The following is an 8,805-nucleotide window of genomic DNA, read 5'->3' on the forward strand; positions in this document are numbered from 1 at the left end:
TACCCTGTTTTGACAGCTGTCAATTGATGACAACATTGATCTGCGATCACCTTTCTCCTGGGCTCCCAAAGTAGCTAGAAAGTGTGAGAGTAAACATTGGTATGCCTGTGGTGCGGACGGACGGACGGTCGGTCGGTCGGTATGTCGGTCGGTCACGTGATTACCAAATTTTTTGGGATGGGTAGATTTTTTCTCGCGCGTGGAGCTTCGCTATTAAGTAAAACCAATATTGAATTCTGCTCTCGTAAGATGTGAAGAATACTGTAGTTCCCGCATAGGCCGTTTCTCGAGCGTCAGAAATTTATAGGCAGTAGTTGCTCCCGAAAAGAGCAAAAAGATGTCGTTTTTTTTTCCGTTTAAAAACAGTCACTTCCATTTTTCTTTTTGATGAAATTCGGGAGTGTTAAATAAAGTATGAAAAACCAGACGTTAAACGACACTTTGAAAAATAACGCGACTTATGGTGGAGAAAAACTGCACCTTGATAAACTTTCATAGAAGGTTAAAAAACTACTTTAATCGAGATATATTAAAATTTTAACATAAATCCGAGGCTTACTGGTCATTTTTCTATATTTAGATTGGTTTTTTTTTGTCCTCAAGTCTCATCTGGGAACTTTGAGACAATATAGAGTCCTGAAAGAATTGCAATTTAATCCCTTAAGCCTCGGAGTCATGTTAGAATTTTGATATATCGATCGAGGGCTATAAATTAATAGAAAACCAAGAATGCCTGAAGCCAAGAAAGAAACAAGAGCAAAAGAATTTAAATGATAGAAACATGCGCTTTATTAGGGTACGTTTTATTCCTCTCATTATTCGATTACTTAAGGCCACAGTGAAAAATATTTTTTACAGTTTTAAAATATTAGCTTACATTGTACAGTTTTGGGGCTTGAAAGATGTACGGGTTTAACGGCTTATCCAGGAACGCAGAATCTTGATGATTATCACTCGCTAACACACTCTAAGCGACAGCTGGGTGAGAGTGTTACAAAGGTGTCCATTCTAATGGTCATTTTCTTAGTTTTCTTGTAAAATAACTAGAGTGTCAGCTTCATCTTCTGGGTTAAATCTTGCTATTGAACTGTGTTTTCTTCGCCTGCCGAGAAAATTAAACATAAGAATTCAGGTTATTTACAATTCGACTTTCGGGCAAAAAAGGAAAGGGAAGCAATAGAGTGGATCTTGGTGGACAATGACGTACATGACTACTTGGTGACGTCATTAGTTTTTTAAATTTCATAATTTAAAACAATTTTAAAATGGTAAATTTCGCCTCTTGAGTGATATATCATTGGCACTGGTAATTGAGTTCAATGACCACACATTCTGCTTCATGAAATGAACTTTTCGATCCCGTTCGCTCGACCTTGATCTTTTACTCTGAACACAGCTATGTTGCTTTATGAACCTGCAGTAAGCCAGTTGACATTCACGTCAACAAAATGCGTCACTTTCGAATATTCACTTTCGTCTCTAAACGAAATGAACATCTGGAAAGTTTTTCTTCTCCTGGTCAACACCGTTTTTGGAACTGTACACTTACTGGTGTGTGAGATTGTCATGGAAACTCCAATCTCCACACTGAGTCGACGACGGTGACGTCAACAAGAACGGCAAAAAGGCAATAGGATTAGATTGGCAAAACAACAATTCTGCGGGTGCATCACGCTCTTTTGTACATTTCATTGCCGTCACTGCATGACAAGGCGAAAGGAGGATTGGCAAAGCAACAATTCTGGGAGTGCATCACGCTCTTTTGTACATTTCTTTGCCGTCACTGCACGACTACGACGTGAAAATACCTAATATCACGTTTTGTGGAAGACATGAACGCACGACAACGACTTCCTTTTTTCTTTTCCTGAACGTCAATTAGCCCATTTCCGAGTTCCCCCGGGCCTCTGTATCAAAACTAGGTTAAATGCTGAGCCTTTGATATAGAAATGATGTTTCATTCTCAGGCAAATACAACTCATTTTCACAAGAAATATTAGGCACTTGGCCTCATTTTAAAAGTGAGGATTTTTGACAATCGGAAATGGCTTATTCTGCTCCAGAAGAAATTCCAACATTTGACGTATGGATCGAGATGGAATAAGCGCGATAACTTTTTTAGTGACGTTTTCGTAGCCGTCGCCGTCGTTGTTGCTTAAGCTCCCTCATAATTGACTTGTACGTGTGTAATCGCATTATCCTTATGGAGGTCGGCGCGGGCTCGTTGTGCCTCCTTCCTCCCTCATTCAGGTGTAACATGGGAAACGTTAAGTAATACTAATCGTTTTTACTTTTTGTTGCATTGAGTAAATCAATAATCATTCAGTAAATTATGAATAAAGTATTTTAGACTTTAGTTATTTGAAATACAGAAACATTAATTTTTAGCTTCGTCTAGATAGCGGTCAAGATGATCGCCATTTTGAAAGACACTGAACAGGAAACCTGGAATCGCTATATCCTAAGAGATAATGTAAGTGATATGACTGGTTCGCTATCTCGAGCTATTCAGCAATATTCACTTACTAGAGAGTGGATAAAGTGTGATCCTGAAGACAGAAGAAGAATAAAAATATCTTGCAAAAACTTGGTTTTTTGCCGACGTTTTAGATTAAAAACTTTTGAAAATACATAAACAGCCAGTATTAATGTTTTCAAAGTAGTCAAAACATGAATTTTGTCAGAAATATTGTTGCCGAATTTTATCGCTCGATACAATTCTTTTCAAAACAGAGGATATCACCAAATGTTAAATAAGAGAAAGTTAACAGCAAATAAGAAGCGATTACCAAAAAAAAAGGTAAGAAAAAGAAAAGAATAACTTGGTCTGAAATATAGCGAAAGTGTAAGGCAATTTGTAAAGATACAAATTAACAACAAAATATTAATAGAAAGGTCAGTTGCTAAATACTTTATGGAGACGTTAAGCCATCAAAGTTTCATATGTTACTTTTTGGTTAATGTTTGATTGTTTGATTGGGTTCCTTATTGAGCGTATATTGCCCATTAAATGTTTTGGGTTATTGTTTGAATGAAAAATTTCTGCGAAATTAGGAGCACGCCGGTTTATCATCTCCCGCTCCCCCTACGATAAGAAAGGTGGTATATTTGTCGTTTTAATCTTCTTATCTGATTTCCCTAACATCCTCTTTTGGTACAAAGGCGTTAATGATAGAACGAGAGGAAATAAGTCCTTGCACGCGATTATTATAGTCTATTAATACTTAATTATTAATACTACTACTATCATTGTTATTACTATTATTAATATTATCATTATTATTATTATTACTACTATTATTATTTTTATTATTATTATTATTATTATTATTATTATTATTATTATGTTAGTTAGTAGTAGTGATGGTACCTAGTACCGTCATAAATATTATTGGAGTTTATGAATAAAATAAGAATCCTCGTGAATTGTAATTATTAGAAATAATTGTATAGACAGGTGGTTGCGTTTCAGTGAAATTCATGCACTAACACATGATTTATATGATTCTATTTTTGAAAACGACGCCAGTAGTTACAGCACGAAATAACGATCACCAGTAATGACCACACTAAAAAAACTTAAATAACTCTTAAATTTCCATTTCGAAAAAAATCTGGCCATTGTTTAAATCACTAAATTTAGGTTCGTCTTGGCAGATGCACTCAGAAAACAAGGTTTTTATCAGAACTAATGCTTTAATATGTGACTTCTCAAATGGATTGTTGATCGTCTAAATTAAAAGGTACGGTTTATTTCAATAACTGTTTGTTTCTGGTCAAGTGTCTAAAATGAGAAAAAAAAAAAAAGAAAAAGAAAAAAAAAGAAACTTCTACGCGAAAAACAAAATGAAAGTTTAGAAGTTTAAAAACATCATCGACAGTTTCGAGGTTTTTGTTGTGTAACAAGCATATAGATTTTTTTATGTATTTCTTATCCCAAAAGCGTCTTAAATGATGCCGATGAAGACAATGTGCGTGAATATTATTTAGCGAAAAGAGGGTCTTAAAAAAATGCTTTTAGGGCAAACGTTTCATCCAAGAACATAAGAACTGTAGCTTTCTTTACACAGTTTTGCCGCTGCTGGTCATTCACAAAAATCATACATCAAAGCCCTATTTTACCTTTTTCTTTGAGCCGATCTTCGTCTACCACAAGTTTTCCATGAATGAATCCCACAAACACGAGGAAACAGTTTATGATCAGTTGTTCGGCGTAAAACGTCTTGAACTCCTTCGCTTTCTTCATCCTTCCCTTTTATGCTTTCAGATTTTCCTTTAAACTTTGTGAATACTACCGCTAATAAAGCTAAGATAAACAACACGTTTCTCATAATAGCTGTTAAAGAAATCTCTAGCAATATCTTCGAAGTGAAGAAACTGATGACTTGTTTTTGACAGTAAGCTTTAAAAAGTGAGGGGCATTTATAATAGTGGGAATGACTTCTTTATGAATATGTAAGTCCCACGTCTAATTTCTAATCAGTTATAATTTGAAAATATCTATGGCTTGACATATGACTGCCCCTATTATCAGAATTCCCGTTGAGGGGCAAAAGAAACGCAGATGTTCTTTTGGCGTTGTGGTCATTAGAGCATTCAAATTGACTGTCTAAAATTTTCTACCAGAAAAAAAAAGTCCCTCCTACTTAATATACACTCAGATTAAAAAGAAGGTTTTATTTGTAACATGGTGAAAAGTTGAACACGATGAATATTCAATGAAAATTTTTTAAAAGTTAACACTGCTACATTTTTTGGATCTATTTCATAGTATTTATCTTTAGACTTTCAAGAAAAGATTTTTGTGCATACCCGCTTGCATCGCGGCATGATTCCTACATTGATGAACTCTTTTGATACGAATACGACAAAGGTTTTCATTCCCAACATTAAGACGACTTATTTTCGTGGGCTTGCATAATGGCTTTAAACACCCTCCTCCTACACTTTCCAAAATTGAAACCCACGCCAAAAATAACAATAAATAAGGTTATTAAAGAACACAGTGAACGTGGCTAGCTCAGTAAAAAGATAGGAGAAACTGGCTAGCTGTTCTTTAAGATTATTTGGATGTCATGGGGATTTGTACTCACTGAAAAGATAAAACAAAAGCTATCATTCTCGTGATCTCAGAATGGCAAGTTCGAGGCGCCATTTATTGCAACAAAGGAAAAGGTTTACCAAAACGGGGAAGAAAAGTCTTCTGGAAGATCCTTTCCAAAAGATAAGGAGGATATAATACTATAATACAAGTACCTGGAAGATGTAATTGCGGTTCTTTTTAAACTTAAAGTTCTTAGATATAAAGTAACGTGTTCCATGAGGCACCTCTGCTTTATCAAAACTATCATAGCTCCCTTTGTAAAATAGCACGAAAGTTTCTAAAGATTTTCTAAACGGAACATGTTGTACGAAACTTTAATTAAACACACCATCAATATAAGCCTGTAGATAAAACTGACAGGGGAGATGTTTGTTCGACAGTTTTCCTTGAAGAAAAAATAATGATTAGCCATAATCAGGAGACCTTTTAGGGTTTGCCAAGGAGAGGAACATTTCAAAATGTAGCATAATTTCTTTGACTTCCTTTTGTACTAGTCGTACATGAATATAAATTGATTTTTCCTAAACTTCAATGTTTTAGATCTGTCAAAAATGTGTTAATTAATGCAAAATTCGCTTTGACTGCTGTTATTGGGAGTTAATAGATAACGAAATTTAGTTGAAGAAAGGCTTTTATCTAATCGTTTTGCAATTTCAAATAAAACAGCACAAGCAGCTGTTCTTCGTAACCTAAATTTTTAAATGGCAATTTACTGATTCATCAGTTTTCAATTTAGCGTATTCATGTCTAGCATTAATTGATTGGAAATTTCTAACTCTTTCCCCGCCCGTCTCGTTTGTTAATTACGACTGGAAATGAACAAAGTACTACAGACGTAATACAAACAAACCGCAGAGCATATTTCACTTTGTAAATTTAAAAGAAGTCGATAGCCTTTTCTTTCTTTTGTTAATTGCAAAGTATGCATAGCTCATCGTCTTTTGGCTCAGATCAGATCGGTAAACTGAATAATAATAATAATACTAAAACAATGATGAAACGGATGAAAATTTAGGGCGTTTTTTATCAGTATTTTTATTTGGTTTTTAAAATTGCTTCCGGTAACATTTTCCACATTACTACTTTTAGTTAATATGGTTTAAGCCCTGGCCTTGTCAACCACAAATATCTACTACACCTGTAGACAAGACTTGGTAGCGAAGTAGTATTCAAACTATGGCGTTTTTAGCACTAGCAAAAATAAATAATATGGCCTAGAAATTTACGTAAAACCATACCTATATTTATATAGCATAGGGCGAATCTTTCTTTACATTTATGCGTCATTAAAATATATCTTTCATTCACTGATCAAGCTATTAAAACATACGCCCGATATACTGAATAGTTTCGGAGAAATTCTCTTTGAAAAATTCCAAACTTTACAAAGAATATATTGGCTCTTTAATACTATTGAGAGAGACCACAGTGTGACCAGACCAGGGGGAGCTTCTGAGGCTCCGCCTCACTAAAAAGGTCGAATAACCGCCAATCTTAGCGAAATTCTCATAAAATTTATCCGGGAAAACTTTTTATAATTTGAATTTTTATTTGTTTTATTTTTATTTGTACTTATTATAACACTAATATCATAGGTGACGAATTACTCTTTAATTTTGGCGCGAAATCTCAGCGTTAATTGGTAATTTCACATGTGAAATTACAAATTGCTACGGCAACCCTTCCGTACGACTCAGTGTCAAGATGGCGACGAAGTTTTAAAATGCCGTGAATGAAGATGTCAGGGCACAAAAAGACGCTTTAGAAAACCTGAACACACAAGAGAACATCAAGAAGGATTCTAACAGGTATTTTGCCGAAAAAGTCTGAACAATTCTGAACTTTAAAAGGCAAATTTAAGGTCTAAACATTTGAGAGAGTGGAGTTCTCGATCAATACGATCCAGGATAAACATGTCAAAAATCCAAGATTGCTAACGTAACTCGTCACCCATGATATTAATAGGTAATCAAATGGTATACTTGTGAAATAAGGGAATAATTTCACTTGCGTTTTGTCCAAATCCTAATAATTGTGGGATTTGGACAAAACGCGCGTGAAATTATTCCCTAATTTCACTCGTCACCATTTGATTACACATACTTGTTGTTATTGTTATTATTATTATTATTATTATTATTATTGTATTATTATTAATTTAGTTTTATTTTATTTTATTTAATTATTTTTCTTTTAAAGTTTCATTTTTATTTTTACTTATTATTTATACTTATTATTATTATTATTATTATTATTATTATTATTATTATGAAAAGTATGTAAAGTAAATAAATAGTAAAGTATGGCGGAGGCGGCGGCTGCAGGTCGGTCGCTCGCTGGAAAACCGGGAAGGCTAAAATGGACTGACAAGATGAATCAAGATTTACTAGATTGCAGGGAAAAAGCCTTAAGCTTAAAAAGCTCAAGCAACCCGCCATGTTACCAGAACGGACGCAAGAAAGGATATATGCGCATTTTGAAAGATCTATGGGATGACGTGGGATACGTGAACTTGGGGTTATCAGCTCAGAATCTTCGCGACCACGCAGCAGCGATAACGGATGAAAACTCACAAATAAGTGTTAGAGGCGACTCTTCAACTGTTCTAGACGAAACAGAAGAGGTTGGTGCCTCTATGTTGTCACAAACCGAGGGTCTCGAACCCGCCCAATGCGAAGGTGAAAATTTATCAAACGTGAATGCGGTCGAAGGTTCGAATTTGCATATTTCTTCCGACATTGCTGATCAAAGAGCTCCCCAGGGATGGACCGCTACTTGCAAGGATCAAAACACCAAAAATCAAATCAAGCCAAATCTGCCTGATTATGATGTGCTTCCCTCCGAAACAAAGAACAAAACTTGGGGCAGTATTAGTTACGCATGTTTCTGTAATACTGTCAACGATGTTTACGATGAAATCGTCCACTACAGGAGGAATATATTCAATGTTCCATCGGGTCGCGCAGGGAAGAGTTTCATTGGAGAATTAACCTTCTGGATTAAGCAATTTAATTCAGACTCTGACTTGAACTCGGTCGCTCTTAAAGCATTCATGGTGCTCCCAACTTTGATTTTGCAAAAACCTTCCGCTACTTCCAAAAGCAAGGAGCATAGTGAAGCAATAGAGCGTCGATTAGCACTCTGGAAACAAGGGGACATTGATTTGTTGCTTAAAGAAGTGAGGTTCTTTCAAGGGAAATTTGTGAATTCCAAGAAACTTAGAAAGGCTGAAGACATATCCAAAGCCTTCTCAAAGCTGGTTCTGCAAGGAAAATTGACAGCTGCTATGAAACTCCTAGATAACGAGAGCTCGTCCGGTCTGCTCGACCTATCGCCAGATGTCCTGCAAGGGCTACAGGACAAACACCCACAGGCAGCTGATATCGCAGAGGAGAGTTTGTTACATGGCCCAATTGATTATATTCCGCCAAATGTTTATGACCTCATAGACGAAGAATCGATCTACAACTCGGCAAGTAAAACCAAGGGCTCAGCCGGACCATCTGGAATGGACGCAGAGCTGTATAAGAGAATCCTGTTCTCTAAGAATTTCAAGACCGAGGGCAAAATATTGAGAGAAGAGCTAGCCGTGTTCACAAGAAATCTGCTAAGGAAATCGTACCACCCATCCTTACTTGAAGCTTTTACGTCCTGCAGGCTTATCCCGCTGGATAAGAACCCGGGAATCAGACCAATTGGTG

At 35.8% G+C, this 8,805-nt stretch overlaps 1 long non-coding RNA gene across 1 annotated transcript; it reads right to left on the bottom strand.

Annotated features, from left to right (window-relative positions):
- Positions 1-765: 765 nt before the first annotated feature.
- Positions 766-4,468, bottom strand: LOC140944726 (uncharacterized). The gene is made up of 2 exons (XR_012166697.1): positions 4,123-4,468; positions 766-1,102 (listed from the first exon to the last, which is right to left on the bottom strand). It is a non-coding gene; the product is annotated as an uncharacterized lncRNA (long non-coding RNA).
- Between the last annotated feature and the right edge of the window lie 4,337 nt (positions 4,469-8,805).

Source organism: Porites lutea, chromosome 1, assembly GCF_958299795.1.
Source record: "Porites lutea chromosome 1, jaPorLute2.1, whole genome shotgun sequence".
Taxonomy (NCBI): Eukaryota; Metazoa; Cnidaria; class Anthozoa; order Scleractinia; family Poritidae; genus Porites; species Porites lutea.